This window comes from Gordionus sp. m RMFG-2023, chromosome 1 (assembly GCF_954871325.1).
Source record: "Gordionus sp. m RMFG-2023 chromosome 1, tfGorSpeb1-WG-v2, whole genome shotgun sequence".
NCBI classification, from domain to species: Eukaryota; Metazoa; Nematomorpha; class Gordioida; order Chordodea; family Parachordodidae; genus Gordionus; species Gordionus sp. m RMFG-2023.
The window spans coordinates 47,050,156-47,070,055 of record NC_088775.1 but is presented as its reverse complement, the minus strand read 5'-3'; positions in this window follow the sequence as shown (position 1 = coordinate 47,070,055).

The following is a 19,900-nucleotide window of genomic DNA, read 5'->3' as shown; positions in this document are numbered from 1 at the left end:
GAATTCCTGAAATCGGAGTGCCAGTTATTTAAAAAAATTCTCTAAATAAGGGCACTCTAGGATTTTCATGTGAAACAGGCTGAAGGCTATGGATCATACAAGTATATTGTAAATCTTAAAATGGGAATATCTTTTAAAATAATGATAATAACTTAATCAAAGTTTTCTTTTCACTGATTTCATAAGTTAAATATTAGAAGAAGTAAGATTATTAAATTAAGCTAAACTCTTTTAACACTTACATATCACTTGCACTTTTCAATCCATACTCTTCATTATAATATCACAAAACCTTTCAGGCAACTAATCCTAATAATTGCCTTATTCACTTATATCTATTTGTTTTCTGAAGTTTAAATGTTTAAATAAGTATATTAAATTAAGTTAATTATACTAAATGTTTTATCTATTTTATAAATTAAGAATAAGAATCTTTAATTAGGTTAAAGCGTTGTGTAAATTTAATCAAGAAAGTGTTAATTAAAAAATAGGAAATTTGAATGCAGGTTGATCTTATGTGGTTCAAAAACATTATGACCAATGTAAACTGGGTTACTCTTTAACACTTACTTTCACTAAGTATCCCTAAATATCACAAAATTCAAGCAACTACTTTATATAAATTGCCTTATTCAATCACATTTCCCTGTTTTGAAAATTTTAAATATTTGAATAAGTCTATTAAATTATGTTAAATTAAACTGAATATGTGGTTCAAAAAACATTATGACCAATGTAAACTGGGTTACTCTTTAACATTTACTTTCACTAAGTATCACTAAATATCACAAAATTTGAAGCAACTACTTCATATAATTAGCCTTATTCAATCACATTTCCCTGTTTTGAAAAATTTTAAATATTTGAATAAGCCTATTAAATTGTGTTAAATTAAACTGAATTTCTCTTCACATATTAGGGCAGGCGTTATTTTGTCATGATTCTCTAATAAGTGCTTTGTTAGGCTTCCTCAGTTTCCCTTATTACCATAGGCGTAGCCATGGGGGGGGGGGGTGGCAAGGTGAAATTTCCCCCCCCTTCAGAAATTTATCACTTTTGTAAATATCATTTTTAGCTAATAAAAAATATCCCCCCTAATCCCTTCACTCCCCACTCCCTGACCCTCAAATATGTATGCATATATCTTAAATAATAATTTAAAAGAAAGAATAAAGTTGATATTTTTTTATAAAACTATTCATCATAATTTATAGATTTTTGGAAAAATAGATTTATAAATATATAAAATGAACCAAAAATGTTTTTTAATAAATGGAATATAAGCCAAAGATAAGTCTTAAGACAGAAGTGAAATGTATTATAATTATTAATAATAGATCCATAAAATTACTAAATAATATAAAATATCAAATATAATTTTTTATAAAGTGAGTAATTTAAATTTATTTATCTTAATAAAAGTAAAATATAATTATTTATTGATAAAATTAAAAATATTAAAGCACAATACAAACAGTGGAATATTATATGTCGTAGATTTACAGTATATCTAATTATCAAATGACAATCAAGTAATTTTTGCCAATATAGCGAATTATATATTTTACAGAAAACTATAAAATATTGATAAGGACATCAGAAAATATCTTTTAAAGACATTGTGGGATGAATAATATGAAGTTTAAATTTAAATATCATTTTTACTTAAAATAAATAGATGACGTTAAATAATTGAATGCAAATTGTTGCTATATTTAATAACAAGATGATTGATTATTAAAATTTGTTAAATTATTAACTGTAATATATTCTCTAACTGTCAAATATGTCTATAAAAGTGGAATTCTACCTAGTATTTTATAACTAATTCTATATAATAGAGTAAAATCAACTATATGTCTACTTACTTTTTATAAATAAATTTCTTATAATTGTTTGGAATAAATTATTACCATGCTTTTATATTAAGGTATATACAATACAAGTAATTTATTATATTTTTATTTTATATAAACTAATAAAAATATATTTCATATTTGTTCCAGGCTTATTTTTTTTATTAAAATTTGTAAAATATTTTATGACTTATATAGACTAAAATAACCCGGCCGAAGGCCCGCCCAAAAGGGGTCTGGGGCGAACCCCAGTAATTTAGTAATTCCCCCCCCCCCCTTATGAAAATCCTGGCTACGCCTATGCTTATTACCAATTCACATGATTTTTTTCAAAATTAGTGCATCTGTAGGAGGTCATATTAAAACCAATTGTCAAAGTAATACATTATTTACTAAATATTACAAATTATTATTATTTTATATAGAAATTCATCTGAGTTAATTCAATAAATTTAATATCTCTAGGCTTGGGAAAATTTTTTCAAAATTATTATGGGTTGGACTGGGCTTAAAAAATATTTCTCAAAATTAATATTGGCTTGGTTTTCAAAAATTATTAGGGATTGAAATGGGCTTGAGATAATCTTTTAAAATTATTAAGATCTTGGATGCTTGGAAATTTTTTTCAAATATTGTAGGCTTGAACCTATATTGGGATTTTTTAATGTTAATCTTATGTTATTATTTTTATAAAGTAATATATTTTACCCGTAGACTAATTGGTAAATCAGAGATTCCCCGTTCATTAATTATAAATTTAATATCTCTAGGCTTGGTTTCAAAATTATTAGGGATTGAGGTGGGTTTGAGAAAATCTTTTTAAATTAATAAGATCTAGGATGCTTGGATATTTTTTTCCAGATATTATAGGCTTGAACCTATATTGGGATTTTTAATGTTAAATGTTAGTCTTATGTTAATATTTTTATAAAGATGTATATTTTAACTCAAAGAATAGTTTTCAGTAACATACAAAATGTAGGATGTATGCTATGGAGACAACATATGTATCCCTACTAAAGATATCACTCATTATTTTAACAACAGTCTCAAATAATATGGGAAAAATCAAAATTTAAAAAAATACTAAAATTCTCTTTTCCTTACTTTCCCTTTTAATTTCTTTTATTATCTTCCCCTTTCTCATCATTTCCCTTTCCTATCTTCACTTTTTATTTTTTTTTCTTTATCTTTACCTCCCTTTCCCTTTTAATTTCCTTATTTTCTTTCCATTTAATTTTCTCTTATTTCCCTACCTCAGGCTAAAAATAAATATCATTCAATTCTTAATTCAACTCATATTCAAGCAAAAAAATTATACTGGGTCATATGACGTGAATCCCAATAAAATCTACCAAATGCAAAATAAAGATACTAAAAATGATTATATTTTTATTTTAGAATACATCTATTTTAGCTTCTGATGGATGATAATCCGGGTATGACTAAATACTGTCTTGCTAAACTGTCTTGCTAAAAAGCAATTAATAATAATTAATCATAAAAAAATTTTTTTTTAAACAAATTAAAAAATTGATATTAAATATTACATAATTTAAAATTCTATTTTTACTTAATATTATTGGAAAAAAAATATATTTACTAGCTTATAACAACTTAAATTTTATTTTTCAATTACAAAATTTAACAAATTTATATCCATAAGAGGGCGTTAAATACATAAATATGAAATAGGAAACCAGAATAAATATTGGATAGTGCCTTTTTTTGTATTTGGGTGTAAATATATGTGAAAAAAAATTTAAAAAAATAGAGGTTTCTTTGAGATTTAATAAATGAGAAGGTTTAGAATTTTAAAATAGTAGAAAGTTTGTAAGGAACATATTGCTGGCGTTATTGATCAAAATCTCTTCATTTTTGGTTTATACGTGTATATTTAGGTTTTAAACATTATCCTAAAAAATATTTTGAAAATATTATAATTTGACCGAATGCCGAGCTTAAACCGATTATACTAAATATTCGATCTACCAAATTTGGTAGTAATATTATTTGGAAAATGTTCATTTTTGGTTTAAATATCTATATATAAGTGTAAATCATTATCCCAAAAAATATTTTAAAAATATCGTGATTTGACAGATAACCGATTTGAAACCGAAATACTGCCTTGCTGGCGTTATACATGGAAAATTCTTCATTTTTTGTTTATACGTGAACAATAACGTAAGCAATATCCTAATTAATATTTTGAAAATACTATGATTTAACCGAATAGCGAGCTCAAAACCGATCACTTACTAAATATTCGATCTGCCAAATTTGGTAGTAATATTATTTGGAAAATGTTCATTTTTGGTTTAAATATCTATATATAAGTGTAAATCATTATCCCAAAAAATATTTTAAAAATATCGTGATTTGACAGATAACCGATTTGAAACTGAAATACTGCTTTGCTGGCGTTATACATGGAAAATTCTTCATTTTTGGTTTATACGCGAACAATAACGTGTTAAACATTATCCTAATTAATTTTTTGAAAATAATAAAATTTGACCGAATGGCGATCTCAAAACCGACCACTTACTAAATATTCGATTTACCAAATTTGATAGTAATATTATTTGGAAAATGTTCATATTTGGTTTAAATATCTATATATACGTGTAAATCATTATCCCAAAAATATTTTAAAAATATCTTATTTGACCGATAACCGATTTGAAACCGAAATACTGCCTTGCTGCGTTATACATGGAAAATTCTTTGGTTTATACGTGAACAATAACGTGTTAAGCATTATCCTAATTATTTTTTTGAAAATATTATGATTTGACCGAATGGCGAGCTAAAAACCGACCACTTACTAAATATTCGATCTACCAAATTTTGTAGTAATATTATTTGGAAAAGTTCATTTTTGATTAATTTATCTATAAATACGTGCAAACTATTATCCCAAAAAATATTTTAAAAATATCGTGATTTGACCGATAACCGATTTGAAACCGAAATACTGCCTTGCTGGCGTTATACATGGAAAATTCTTCATTTTTGGTTTATACGTGAACAATAACGTGTTAAGCATTATCCTAATTAATTTTTTGAAAATATTAAGATTTGACCGAATAATGAGCTCAAAACCGAATTTGATTTTATAGGTGTAAATTCATGCGATTCTTTAATAGATTTATTATCATAATTATCATTGGAGAAAATTTTATATTATTTAAATTTAATTTTATAGGTATAAATTTAGGCGATTCGTTAATAGATTTTATATCATAATTATCATTAATTGGGGAAAATTTTATATTATTTAAATTTGATTTTATAGGAGTAAATTCATGCGATTCGTTAATAGATTTATTATCATAATTATCGCTGATATCATTAATTGGGGAAGAGTTTATATAATGTAAATTTGATTTTATAGGTGTAAATTCATCGATTCTTTAATAGATTTATTATCATAATTATCATTAATTGGAGAAAATTTTATAATATTTAAATTTAATTTTATAGGTATAAATTTAGGCGATTCGTTAATAGATTTTATATCATAATTATCATTAATTGGGGAAAATTTTATATTATTTAAATTTGATTTATATGAGTAAATTCATGCGATTCGTTAATAGATTTATTATCATAATTATCGCTGATATCATTAATTGGGGAAGAGTTTATATAATGTAAATTTGATTTTATAGGTGTAAATTCATGCGATTCTTTAATAGATTTTTTATCATAATTACCGCTGATATCATTAACTGGGGAAGAGTTTATATAATTTAAGATCGATTTTTTAACATTATCCGTAATAGTTATAAAATCATGGGATTTTAATAGATAACTATCAATTATAACTATTTTATCATGTGGGTTGAAATTAAGCTTTTGTAAATAAATAAAATGACTTATGGAAATATTTAAAATATCATCGGGTCTACAAGATGTCCACATTATGTTAATTTTTATATCAGAACATCTGCTAACATCCCGACCATATATATCAAGGGTATAAGGACTTGGGCTTAATAAATTAAATGATAAAGGGGGACAAAAAGATTTAATAGGCGTATTTAAAGCACCACTTAAAACAAAAATAATAATCATACCCGACCAATCCCCTATTTTAAGTATGTTATTTAAAGTATGATTATAAGAATAAAATAAAATACGTTCTCTCATGGAAACTGGTACAATATAATTAACATTTTGTAAATCATAAAAGTCTCTATTGACTATTGAGTATGACCTCGATTGCGGCTATAATACGTAAATAAATGTGGTACGTTTCTTCGCCGAAAATTGCTAATGACACAGCACGATATAGGCAATTTCCATCACCAATCGTTTTCCTTGGTGAAAATCTTAATAATATAGTTTGTTTTTAAAAAAATATTCATTATTTTGTAAACAATTATAAATGATTCAAATAAAAGTTTAATATAGTTCATATTATCTAATCAATATTCATACAAAAGCAATTTTTAAAAAAAAATACCAACCCGGGTAGAATTTTTATTTTACAAAATTTTTTGGTACGGCCATTGTCTTTTTTATATTTTAAAAAATTAAAATATGGCCTGCTACATATACCCGGGGCCAAGGTAATAAGTCTCTTATTGTTTTTGTAATATATATATTTATATTTACTTCAATAATATTGTTGGTTGAATTCTCTCTAATATATGCCTAGTAATTACATCAACATACCCGACTAGTCGATTTGAATAATGATACATCATAGGCACAATATCTTCACTTTTTATCTCTTTAAGAATTTCGAGAGCCACCTCAGGAGATGGCTTCTCTATTAATCTAAAATAAAAAGAATTTAATATTTATAATTTTATAATTACCGATTCATATAGGGCAGGAAATCAGGCATTTTATCACAAAAAGAATATTTATAATTATATAATAATAATAAATTTTAACGTAAAATATTTAAAATTATTTATTTATTTGTTTATTATTTTTTTATGCAGATTAATTTTTATTTTTTTTAGGAATATGCCAAAATTATAAATTTTTAATTTTTATAAAATAAAAAAATAACAGGAACTCGAGAATTTTCGATGGAGGTGAGGGGAGGGATGATTTTTTATAGAAATAATTTTTTTGGAGATTAAAAATTTATTATAATTAAGATTATCTGAGCTCGGTATTAGGTCATATCTTAATATTTTCAAAAAATAATTTAGGATAATGCTTAAAACCTTATTGTTAACTTATAAACAAAAATGAAGAATTCTACACGGAGAGCGCCAGCAACGCAGTATTTCGGTTTCAAATCAACCAAAAATGAACATTTTCCAAATAACATTACTACCAAACTTGGTAGATCGAATATTTAGTAAGTGGTCGGTTTTGAGCTCGCCATTCGGTCAAATCATAATATTTTCAAAAAATTAATTAGGATAATGCTTAACACGTTATTGTTCACGTATAAACCAAAAATGAAGAATTTTCCATGTATAACGCCAGCAAGGCAGTATTTCGGTTTTAAATCGGTTATCTGTCATATCACGATATTTTTAATATTTTTTGGGATAATGTTTTACACTTATATATAAATATTTAAACCAAAAATGAACATTTTCCAAATATTATTACTACCAAATTTGGTAGATCGAATATTTAGTAAGTGGTCGGTTTTTAGCTCGCCATTCGGTTAAATCATAATATCTTCAAAAAATTAATTAGGATAATGCTTAACACGTTATTGTTCACGTATAAACCAAAAATGAAGAATTTTCCATGTATAACGTCATCAAGGCAGTATTTCGGTTTCAAATCGGTTATCTGTCAAATCATGATATTTTTAAAATATTTTTTGGGATAATGATTTACACTTATATAAAGATATTTAAACCAAAAATGAACATTTTCCAAATAATATTACTACCAAATTTGGTAGATCGAATATTTAATAAGTGGTCGGTTTTGAGCTCGCCATTCGGTCAAATCATAATATTTTCAAAATATTAATTAGGATAATGCTAACCACGTTATTGTTCACATATAAACCAGAAATAAAGAATTTTCCATGTATAACGCCAGCAAGACCTAATTTAGTCATTGGGCCGGTTTCGAATCGGTTTTCTGTCAAATCACGATACTTTTAAAATATTTTTTGGGATAATGATTTACACGTATATATAGATATTTTAACCAAAAATGAACATTTTCCAAATAATATTACTACCAAATTTGGTAGATCGAATATTTAGTAAGTGGTCGGTTTTGAGCTCGCCATTCGGTCAAATCATAATATTTTCAAAAAATTAATTAGGATAATGCCTAACACGTTTTTGTTCAAGTATAAACCAAAAATGAAGAATTTCCCATGTATAACGCCAGCAAGGCAGTATTTCGGTTTCAAATCGGTTATCTGTCAAATCACGATATTAAAATATTTTTTGGGATAATGATTTTCACTTATATATAGATATTTAAACCAAAAATGAACATTTTCCAAATAATATTACTACCAAATTTGGTAGATCGAATATTTAGTAAGTGGTCGGTTTTAAGCTCGGCATTTGGTCAAATCATAATATTTTCAAAATATTTTTTAGGATAATGTTTTTTTTTTTTTCTCTCTTTAGCTTTCACCTTTTCTGGTGGTAAGCTCCTTCAACATCTCTCTCCACTTTATGTTATTCGTACAATCTCTTTTATCTATTTTATACTTCTTTATATTGGCTCTAACTTTATGGCCCCATTGAAGTTTTGGCCTTCCTCTTTTACGTTTGCCCATCACTTCCAATCTTTCAACTTTATTTCCTATGTAGTTCATAGGCCTTCTCATTGTGTGCCCATACCACCTAAGTTTGTTTACCATTAACTTAGTCTTAATGGGCACTACCTTTAAACTATTTAGTATTCTTGTACTGCGCACCTTATCCTTTCTTGTTACCCCAGCAATCATCCTCAGCATTCTCATCTCCATAGTTTGTAGACTTCTCTCGTCTGATTCTTTGGTTGGCCATGTTTCCGAACTATATAGAATAGTTGGTTGTACTATGGAACTGTAAATTTTTCCCTTTAATTTGTGTGGGATTCTTTTGTCAAATAGCACTCCAGATTAAGATCTCCACTTTAACCACCCTTGATTAATCTTATTCTTTATCTCTTTTTCTATTGTGCCGTTTGTTTGTATAGTGGAGCCCAAATATTTGCAGCTTTCAATTGCGGATATCTGCCAATTATTTATATCAATACTCTCCGTTTCATCTCCTCCTATCACCATATACTCCGTCTTTTCTCTATTTACTTTTAATCCGTGCGTTTCTAGGATATTTATCCAATTCACTAACCTTTCTTTCATTTCATCCTTGGATTCGGCAAGTATCACAATATCATCTGCAAATATCATATTCCACGGGACTGTTTGAGGTATAGACTGTGCTAATACATCTATTACTGTAATGAAGAGAAGTGGGCTGAGAGCCGACCCTTGATGAACTCCTTCGGCTATTGTGAAGCCTGCTGAAGTACCTGTTGTGCTACGGACCATTGTTGTATGTCCCATATACATATCCTCTATTATTCTTATATATTTTTCGGGAACTTTTTTGTGGCGTAGCGCCCACCAGATAAGTTTTCTTGGGATTCTATCGAAGGCCTTTTCTAGATCGAGAAAGACCATGTGTAGCTTTTTGTTCTTTTCCCTGTATTTTTCACTCATTTGCCTAATTGCATGGATAGCATCGGTTGTTGATCTTCCAGGCATAAAGCCAAACTGTGTCTCTCCTATTTCGATTATATCTCTTAATCTTTTTTCTATTATTTTTTCGTATAGTTTTAGACAGTGTGACATTAGTTTTATGCCCCTGTAATTTTGACAATTGTGTGGATCCCCTTTATTTTTGAAGATAGGAACTAGATAGCTCTGCCTCCATTTTTGGGGGACCTCTTCATTTCCAAGTATTTTATTGTACAGATTTGTGAGGAGATGTATTCCATCATCTCCTAGTGCTTTAAGGCTTTCTATTGGAATATCGTCTGGACCCCTAGCTTTGTTGTTTTTCATATGCTTGAGGCATGTGATTATTTCTTCTTCCGTTATAGGTTGTACAAGGTTTTGACAAGGGGAGTGTTCATCGAGATGCAATATATGGGAATTAAAGTTGAGAAGCTCCTGAAAATATTCTTTCCATCTATTCATTATTTCTTTTTCCTTTATTATCAATTTCCCATCTTTATTTTTGATTACTTTCGGAGCTCCGTTTATATCCCTAGAGTTCTTTTCTCGCTGTTTGGCTAATCTGTATATTTTATTTTGCCCTTCTTTGGTATGTAGATCTTCGTACATGTCATCGTATGCCATAGATTTGGCCCTAGCCACCGCCTTTGTAGCTAATCTCTTGGATTTTTTGTATCTTGTCTTGTCATATGCGTTTTTGGATTTGTACCATATTTTATAAAGGGTTTTTTTCTCCTGTATAGTGGTTTGTACCTCTTGATTGCAGTGTCTATTAATCTGGATGAAAGGTCTGTCCATATTTTTTCACTGACTTGTGAGCAATTTATTGTTTCAATGTTTGCATTGATTGCAAAGGCATCTGTCATTGTTTTTAATTTGCCCCATTTGATGCATGGTTCCAGTTTTATCTTATTTTGAGTGGATTTATTTGAGATTTGTAAATCCATGATTAGTAGCTTGTGTTGCGCGGCGATATCTTCTCCTGGGATGACTTTGCAGTCTATTACATCTTTTAATCTTCTGCGAGAGATTAGCATGTAATCTATCTGTGTTTTCCTAGTACCACTTTCATATGTTATTAAATGACTGTCTTTTTTCCTATAGTAGGTGTTGGTTAAGGCAAGGTCGAAGGCTTGCGCAAATTTCAGTATATGCTCTCCTTCATCATTTCTTTCTCCGTATCCAAAACCACCATGATGCCTTTTGTAGCTATCTCTTGCTTTCCCCACATGCGCATTTAAGTCACCACCAATTATGACTAGGTCATCCTTAGGGATTTCCATTACAGCTTCGTCAAGGATAGCTCTAAAGTCATCTTTCTCTTCTTCCTTGCAACCCGTTTGAGGAGCATATACTGATATGATGTGTATTGATTGACCAATGCAGAGTTTTATCTTCATTAGTCTATCAGAGATCCTGTTGACTTCTACTACTGAAGAGGTTAGGTCTTGGCTGAGGATGATGCCGACACCGTTCCTATTGCTAACAAGTCCATTATAGTACAATTTATACCCATCTCCAATCATCAAAGTTTTTTGTCCTTTCCATTTCGTCTCTTGTATGCACGCTATATCAACTTTTCTCCTGTTCAACATTGATGCCAATTCTCTCGTCTTACCTTTAAGCGTCCCAATATTCAAACTTGCCAGTCTTGTCTTCTTTGCTTTGACCTTTACTTTATTTTTCACAGGATGGAGGTCTACACCCTGCGCGTCGCATGGAGGGAACGCCCTAGCTTTCATATTCATATTTTCATTTGTGTCCTTCATTTTGTTTATTGGACAGGTATCCTTAGCACCCGGCTGTCCAGGCCTGTCGGTGACCGGGGTGTCATCTCTAAGCTCCGAAATTCATCATACCATATGTCTTTACACATCAGTCATCGAAGAAAAACTTGAAAGTTTTTATGGTTCTTACCAGGATTGAACCCGCGTCCTTGTTCATGCTCGTGTTTCCAAGCCTACATCTTACCCATTAGGCCACCCCAACACCTAAATATACACGTATAAACCAAAAATGAAGATATTTTGATCAATAACGCCAGCAATATGTTCCTTACAAACTTTCTACTATTTTTCGATTCTAAACCTACTCATTAATTAAATCTCAAAGAAACCTCTATTTTTTAAATTTTTTTTAGGTTTTTCACATGTATTTACACCCAAATACAAAAAAAAGCGCTATCCAATATTTATTCTGGTTTCCTAAGAATATATTTTTATATTTAACTATTTAACGCCCTCTTATGGATATAAATTTGTTAAATTTTGTAATTGAAAAATAAAATTTAGTTGTAATAAGCTAGTAAATATATTTTTTTTCCAATAATATTAAGTAAAAACAGAATTTTAAATAATTTGATATTTAATATCAATTTTTTAATTAATTAAAAATTGATTTATGTAAAATGAAAAAAATGTTTATGAAAAATTTTTTTTAAAAGATATTATATCATCAAATTATGATTGATTATGATTAATTCCTCTTTAGCAAGACAGTATTTAGTCATACTGTGATATTCCCACTATTTCTAGAGAGGTTAACCTAATATAGACTCCTCTTCAAGTTTAATATATTAATATGTTTTTTAATTATTCTTTTGTTTTTATTTTAGATAACAAGCCATGTCCTAACCTCACTTAATGATTGTACAGGTGGTGATTTATCCGTCTTTAATTAAAGAAAAAGATGACAGGTCAATGTCAATCAAAAACGATCAGGGATCGTGAGGCCCTACAAATACTAACAACGCAAAATAAAGTTAGCCTTATATATATTTTTTTTATACTCTTTTATATTATAGAATACATCTATTTTAGCTTCTGATAATGTTCCCACTATTTCTAGGGAGTTGAACCTAATATTGACTCCTCTTCAAGTTCATTGCATTTATATTTTTTATATTATTTTTTTTTTAGATAACAAGCCCTGTCTTACCCAGGGGCGGACTGGCGACGTTACGGCCTCGTGGGCATTTTTTTTATAGCGGCCTCATTTTTATGGGGGCTTCGCCCCCATACTTCCTATTTTGCGGGGCTTCGGCCGGGTTCCTAAATTCTTTAAATTATAAATTTTTATTACTTGTTATTTTTTATAGGTTCAAACAATTTACATTTTAAAAAAAGAAAAGAATAATGACACGATAATCATATATTTTATTTGAAAAAATTGCACATCCAAAATCATATTCATTGAACACATAAAAAAATATACATTGCACATATAAAAAAATATTCGTTGCACATATAAAAAAATATTCATTGCACATATTAAAAAATATTCATTGCACATATAAAAAAATATTCATTGCACATATATATTTTATATTAAATTTGCAAGGATATTGCACTATAAAATCAAATCATACATCACATGTTAAATATAATATAATACATCATACTCAATATATAAAATCAATTAATTACACATATAAAATTATAACAATTATACAATATTGCACAGAGAATAAAATTGTTGCACTTATAAAATTAGAGATCATATTGTAATTGATATAAATAAGATTTAAATAAATGAATTAATAATATATAATTTTTATGTTAATAAATCTCTCATTAACTTTGAACCTTTGCGTAAATAAACAAGAATATCTACTATTTCAATCTGCGATAATAGTTCTCGTTCAACTGACATCATTAAAAACGCTTCTAATTTTTCTTGGCCTATATTAGCTCTCAGCCTATTTTTTATAATTTTCAATTTGCTAAATGTTCTCTCGCAATTAACCTGCGTAAATGATAAAGTTAAAATGTATTCATACGCCATAAATAAATTAGTGTATGCACTTGTATGCATATTGTACCTCTTAAGAATTTCATACACGCATATTAAACAATTGTTACATTTATCACACTTCGAGTTATTATCATATTGTAGTATTCCATCTTCTTCATTCGACTCCTCACTTGTACATAAGATATCATCGCCCGTTTAACACAATTCGTTATGTAATTTTTCACTCGATATATTTGCCAATTGCGCCAGTTTTTCCAAGGCCATTTCAGAAATACCTTTACTATTTATGTCATCAAAATGCCTTGGATGCAAATATCGCACATTCAAAATAAGATCTCTATTCGAAGAAAAGCGTTCCGACAAACTGTTTATAATTTGATCAATTATAGGACGAAATACTTCAACCCTATAAACGTCAATCTTGAGGACGTTCATCCTGGCCTTCATCACTATATATTCTCTTTGCTCGTCCTATTCAAATTTTTGGCAGAGCAGTCTGTACACAGATACTCTCCGGAAGCTTTAAATATGAAAGTGTTTCATTTAAATCAGAAGCCATTTTTATTGCTTTATTTTGAATTGATGTAATAGTAATCGATGACACAGAAGACTTAGCATCTTCTATCATCTTCCATGCCGACAAAATATCTGAATTTTTGGTTTGTAGATACAATGACAATGGCCCCATTATTTCAAAAATTTCTAAATATATTACAGCTGTACTAAGAGTCTTAAATTTACATAAATTATCTATCAACGACTGCGCTTCTGATGAGGTTTTTGCCTTAAATGATTTATTATCTATTATAAATCGAAGTGCACTTATCGTTATTGGAAGTAAGCTCTCTTTGCCATATATCCATTTAAGGGCTTTTTCACGTGCCCACCACCTTGTCTCACCTATTTTTTGCAGCCTTCTCAGTTTATTTTGGCCAGTTGAGTTATTCTGTTTCACCCAAGCGTCCATCCTTTTATATGATTCACCAAAGAAGGTTGCTAGTCTGTTCAATAATCCAAATAAAATTTTGCCTTCAATATTATCGCATGAATCACATATACAGAGATTTAATATGTGATTATAACACCAAATATACAAGCTACCTGGAGCCTCTTGTCTAATAAGAGCTTGCAACCCAACAAATTCTCCCCGCATATTTGCAGCACCATCAAATGATTCTCCAATTATATTTCTCATTTGAATTCCATGTTTTAAAAAGCATTCACTCAAGATATCAAAAAATCCTTTCCCAGAAGAGTTCGTAACTTTTGTAAGTGCAAAAAGCCTTTCTGATATTTTACCATTATATATGTATCGTAGGCAAATGGTTGCTTGATCATAAACGCAAATGTCTTGAGTACTATCCATTTGCAAACTAAACCGTTTGTTACCAATCTCCTTTTTTATTAAATTCCTGATTTGATCAAGAACAGCATCAATAACTTTGTTGACATTGTTTTTGACAACAAGGTTATGAGAGAACCTCTTCCCTTCGATTTTGATTTGTTAGATAGTTTAAGTGTATCTTTTCTACGTTTGCTTTTTAAAATAGCCTTCTCTAAATGATCTCTAAGTATTTGATCATTCTTTGATATAATTCGGATCATTTCCAGAAAATTGCCATGATTTAAATTTTCATTATCAAAGAGGCTAAGTGTTTCGGTAGCCTTTGATCCTCTGTATGGTAAGTTTTGTTTACCTAAAAACTTTATTATCTCTAATATTTGTTTTATTATGTGGATATTGTTATGAATTTGTCGATTTTTTTCATTTAATATTTTAACGCTAATTGAATTATTAAACGACTGGTTTTTTGAAGCTCTGAGGTAGGCCTCGACAGCACTAATATGCACTTTTGAATTTTCATGTATTTTAATAACTGAGTGCATGTGACGAAAATTTGTAGAGCCTGATGTGAAAGTGTTTTCACATACTGCAAATGCCAGGCAGATTGAGCAGTACACAGCTTGGGCTTTATTGCATATAATTTTTATGGTAATCCATTTTCTAGGTATTTTTTCACTCATTACCATTCGATAATATAATTTATCATATTTAATGTTTATTGGTTGTATAGGATGTTGCATTAAAAATCTAAGTTTTTGAGGTATAGTGGCTGTTAATTGCAACTTAAAATTTTCATGTGTATGCATATCCAATTCTGATAATCCACTTTGAAAAATATCTGAAGGTATTATTTATGTAGTTGCTTCTGACAAGTGTGAGGATAGTGGCAATGATTGAACTGATGCCATAATACATGAAGATGTTGCAGATAAGGTAGTTGTTTCAGGTAGTGGTGAATGGGAGGCAGTTGTTGATATCTCTAAAAAAATAGTTTATTTACATGAAGTAATAGTATTTGAAATACTTGGTATTGATTTATCAAAAAAAGATAATTTAAGTTGTTTTGGATCAGCACCAGCTGCTTTGAGACCAGCAGCATTTTTTTTTCTTAATTTTTCAGCTCCACCTTTAAATTTCCTTTTGGCATTTCTATGCATATATGAAAATATATCAATTCAACTAAAATAAAATTTATTATAATTTTTTTAAAGAATTGTATTTTAATATAAAGCATAAAGTAATCTGTTAAGTTACCAGCCAGTAATAATAATAAAAAAACATTACTATCTTTATGAAATATAAATAAGTTTTTTACTTTTGACTATTTATATACATCTCAATTTATGTGTTTCTTTTCTTATATTATGTTTGTTTGCTAATGATCAGTAAATTGTTGTAATACAAATATTAGGCGCACAAAAGTTTCCTCTACAATAAATTAATGTATAAAAATATAATATAATTAATTAATGAAAACTTAGCTTTCACTCTACTCAAGCCCAACTCAAAAGAAAAGGATCAATAAATTAAGAAGAAGATAGCCTATATACAATAAATTAATGTATATAATAATATAAATTAATGAAAACTTAGCTTTCCATCTCAATTTATGTGTTTCTTTTCTTATATTATGTTTGTTTGCTAATGATCAGTAAATTGTTGTAATACAAATATTAGGCGCACAAAAGTTTCCTCTACAATAAATTAATGTATAAAAATATAATATAATAAATTAATGAAAACTTAGCTTTCACTCTACTCAAGCCCAACTCAAAAGGAAAGGATCAATAAATTAAGAAGAAGATAGTTTCCTATATACAATAAATTAATGTATATAATAATATAAATTAATGAAAACTTAGCTTTCCATCTCAATTTATGTGTTTCTTTTCTTATATTATGTTTGTTTGCTAATGATCAGTAAATTGTTGTAATACAAATATTAGGCACACAAAAGTTTCCTCTACAATAAATTAATGTATAAAAATATAATATAATAAATTAATGAAAACTTAGCTTTCACTCTACTCAAGCCCAACTCAAAAGGAAAGGATCAATAAATTAAGAAGAAAATAGTTTCCTATATACAATAAATTAATGTATATAATAATATAAATTAATGAAAACTTAGCTTTCCATCTCAATTTATGTGTTTCTTTTCTTATATTATGTTTGTTTGCTAATGATCAGTAAATTGTTGTAATACAAATATTAGGCACACAAAAGTTTCCTCTACAATAAATTAATGTATAAAAATATAATATAATAAATTAATGAAAACTTAGCTTTCACTCTACTCAAGCCCAACTCAAAAGGAAAGGATCAATAAATTAAGAAGAAGATAGTTTCCTATATACAATAAATTAATGTATATAATAATATAAATTAATGAAAACTTAGCTTTCACTCTATTCAAACATAAGCGTTTTCACTTCCTTTGAAGAAAAAAAACGAAAAGCACGTGGTAAATGATATATAGCGTCAAGCGACGTAATTGATATTTTATGCATTCAAATATAGTAAACGACATGATAATTCTTCTCAGGGAATGTTTATATTCAAATAATAGATATCATTAAAAATAAATAAATGATAAGAGAAAATAATGTGAACAACATAATATTTTTTTTTCCTACCGGCCTCTTTTTTGGTATTTTCCTCTCATCGGCCTCAAAATCGACATTTTCTCGCGGCCTCGTGGGCAAAATGCCCACTGGGTCTTATGGCCAGTCCGCCCCTGGTCTTACCCTCACTTAATAATTGTAGAGGTGGTATATTGACTCCTCATCAGGTTCAATGCATTTATTTTTTAAAATTATTCTTTTGTTTTTATTTTAGATAACAAGCCCTGTCTTAACCTCACTTAATGATTGTACAGGTTGTGATTTATCCGTCATTAATAAAAGAAAAAGATGGCAGGTCAATCAAAAAAAGAAACGCTCTAGGGATCGTGAGACCCTACAAAATCTACTAAAAACGCAAAATAAAGATAGCCTTATATATATATATATAAATGCAGAAATGCTCATATATTTTTTTATATTTTAGAATACATCTATTTAAGCTTCTGATGATATTCCCATTATTTCTAGGGAGTTGAACCTTATATTGACTCCTCTTCAGGTTCAATGAATTTATATTTTTTAAATTATTCTTTTGTTTTTATTTTAAATAACAAATCCTGTCTTAACCTCACTTAATGATTGTACAGATGGTGATTTATCCGTCATTAATGAAAGAAAAAGATGGCAGGTCAATCAACAAAAGAATAGCTATAGGGATTGTGAATCCCAGCAGAATATACTAACAACACATAATAAAGTTAGTGTATATATATACTAAAAAGGCATAAATGTTCTTATATTTTTTTATTTTTTAGAATACATCCATTTTAGCTTCTGATGAATCTAGGGAGTTGATCCTAATCTTGACTCCTCTGCAAGTTTAACGCATTCATTTTTTAAAAAATTTTTATTTATTTTTATTTTAGATAACAAACCCTGCTTTATTTCCTCCTTATAATTGTTTAAATATTGATATATCTACCATTAATAATCAACAAATACAAAATAAATGTTCAGAAAAACATAATAGTCTTGATAAGTCCCCAACTATACAAATTTTATTTTTTGATGATAGTCTCAAATTTAATTATCTCCGAGGTGGGAAAAAATTTTCAAAATTATATTGGATACGACTGGGCTTGGAACCTCAAAATTTATATTAGCTTGCACCTGACATGGGAATATCTTTAACAAATTATTAAGGGTAACTTTTTAATAATTATATGCTTCCTAATATTGTGAGGGATCTGGCATGACATCTCGTAAAAAAATGGATAAAAATTTCTTTCCCCGTCATTTTTAACGGGCTTTCTACTAGTTTAATTAAATGTAGTTGTGTGACTGATAACGGAGCAAATCTTATAAATGCATTCAAAGATGACGAAACGCTAGCATGTATATGCCATATACTAAATAATATTATACATCATATTTTTGACAATTGTTTAACAGAAATATCCTTAAATATAAATGGTATAAAAAATATTATAATATTTCAAAGAATCTACAGCTAATAGCAAGCTAAACCACACTCTTAAACAAGATGTAATAAAGAGATGAAAACTCTGTATATATCATGATACAGAGTTTTTTAAAATCATATTCTGAAATACAGGTGTACTTGTTTAGCAAGGCATGAATTAAATAGTTTAGCCACAATTGATATTAAATGATACTCGAGTTAGATAATTTTTATTAATATTTAAAGAATGTTCGGATAATCTGAGCGCAGATTCTCGTCCAATAATAAATGAAGTTTATCTATGGAAACAAAAATTAGTAAAATTTTGGTAACCTTCTGAACGTGATACAATAATAATCAAAACCTTAAAAAACAGAATAAGAATCTTTTAAATGAAAGATATATTATGCAGAAGGTAGGCTTAATTCTAGATCCTAATTTCGAAAGTCTTAAGTTTTTAATTAAAGAAGAAAATGATGATATATATAAAACTACTTTAAAAATGCTAAATGATATAAAATTAGATGATATGCATAAGTTAATACCTACTATCATTTATGACTTTCGTAATTTATCCTAAACTCATAAAAACCCGTATATTCTAAATGGTCAACTATCATTTATAACTTTTCTAATTCATCCTAAATCATAAAAGACCGTATATTCTAAATAAAAAATTTAGAGAATTTCTAGATGATTCTGATGAAGCATCAATATCTTCGATGAAAGCTGTGAGAATGAACTTAAAAGATTCATCGCTCATAAGACAAATAACAAGACAATATTTTGAGAAAATTAGCGAGCAATATTTTGTCAGCCCTTCAGCTTTTAGTGAAGGTTACTTTATGTAACCATATCTTATTAGAGGAAAGGCCTACACAATTGAAATAAAAAGATGGACATTCTTCCTTTTCTCAATAAAAATTTTGATATATTTATTTTTTGTTATTAATATGGATTATGATTAATGAAATAAATTCAAAAAATATAAAATAATAGCAATAGTTTTGTAAAATTTAAAAACATTGTGAATTTTCGGGCGAGACGGGAGTGAATTAACGGGCGGGTCGGGTAGAAATTTTTTTATTGCAACCGTGAGCGGGCGGGCTGTGAATAAAAAATTAGACCCGCGCCCACCTCTAGTTGATTAGTCATTTTGTACTCGCCTAATTACAATAAATTTTTTAGTTTTTAAATAATAAATGATTCTATTTATTTAATTAGGGTTATATAATA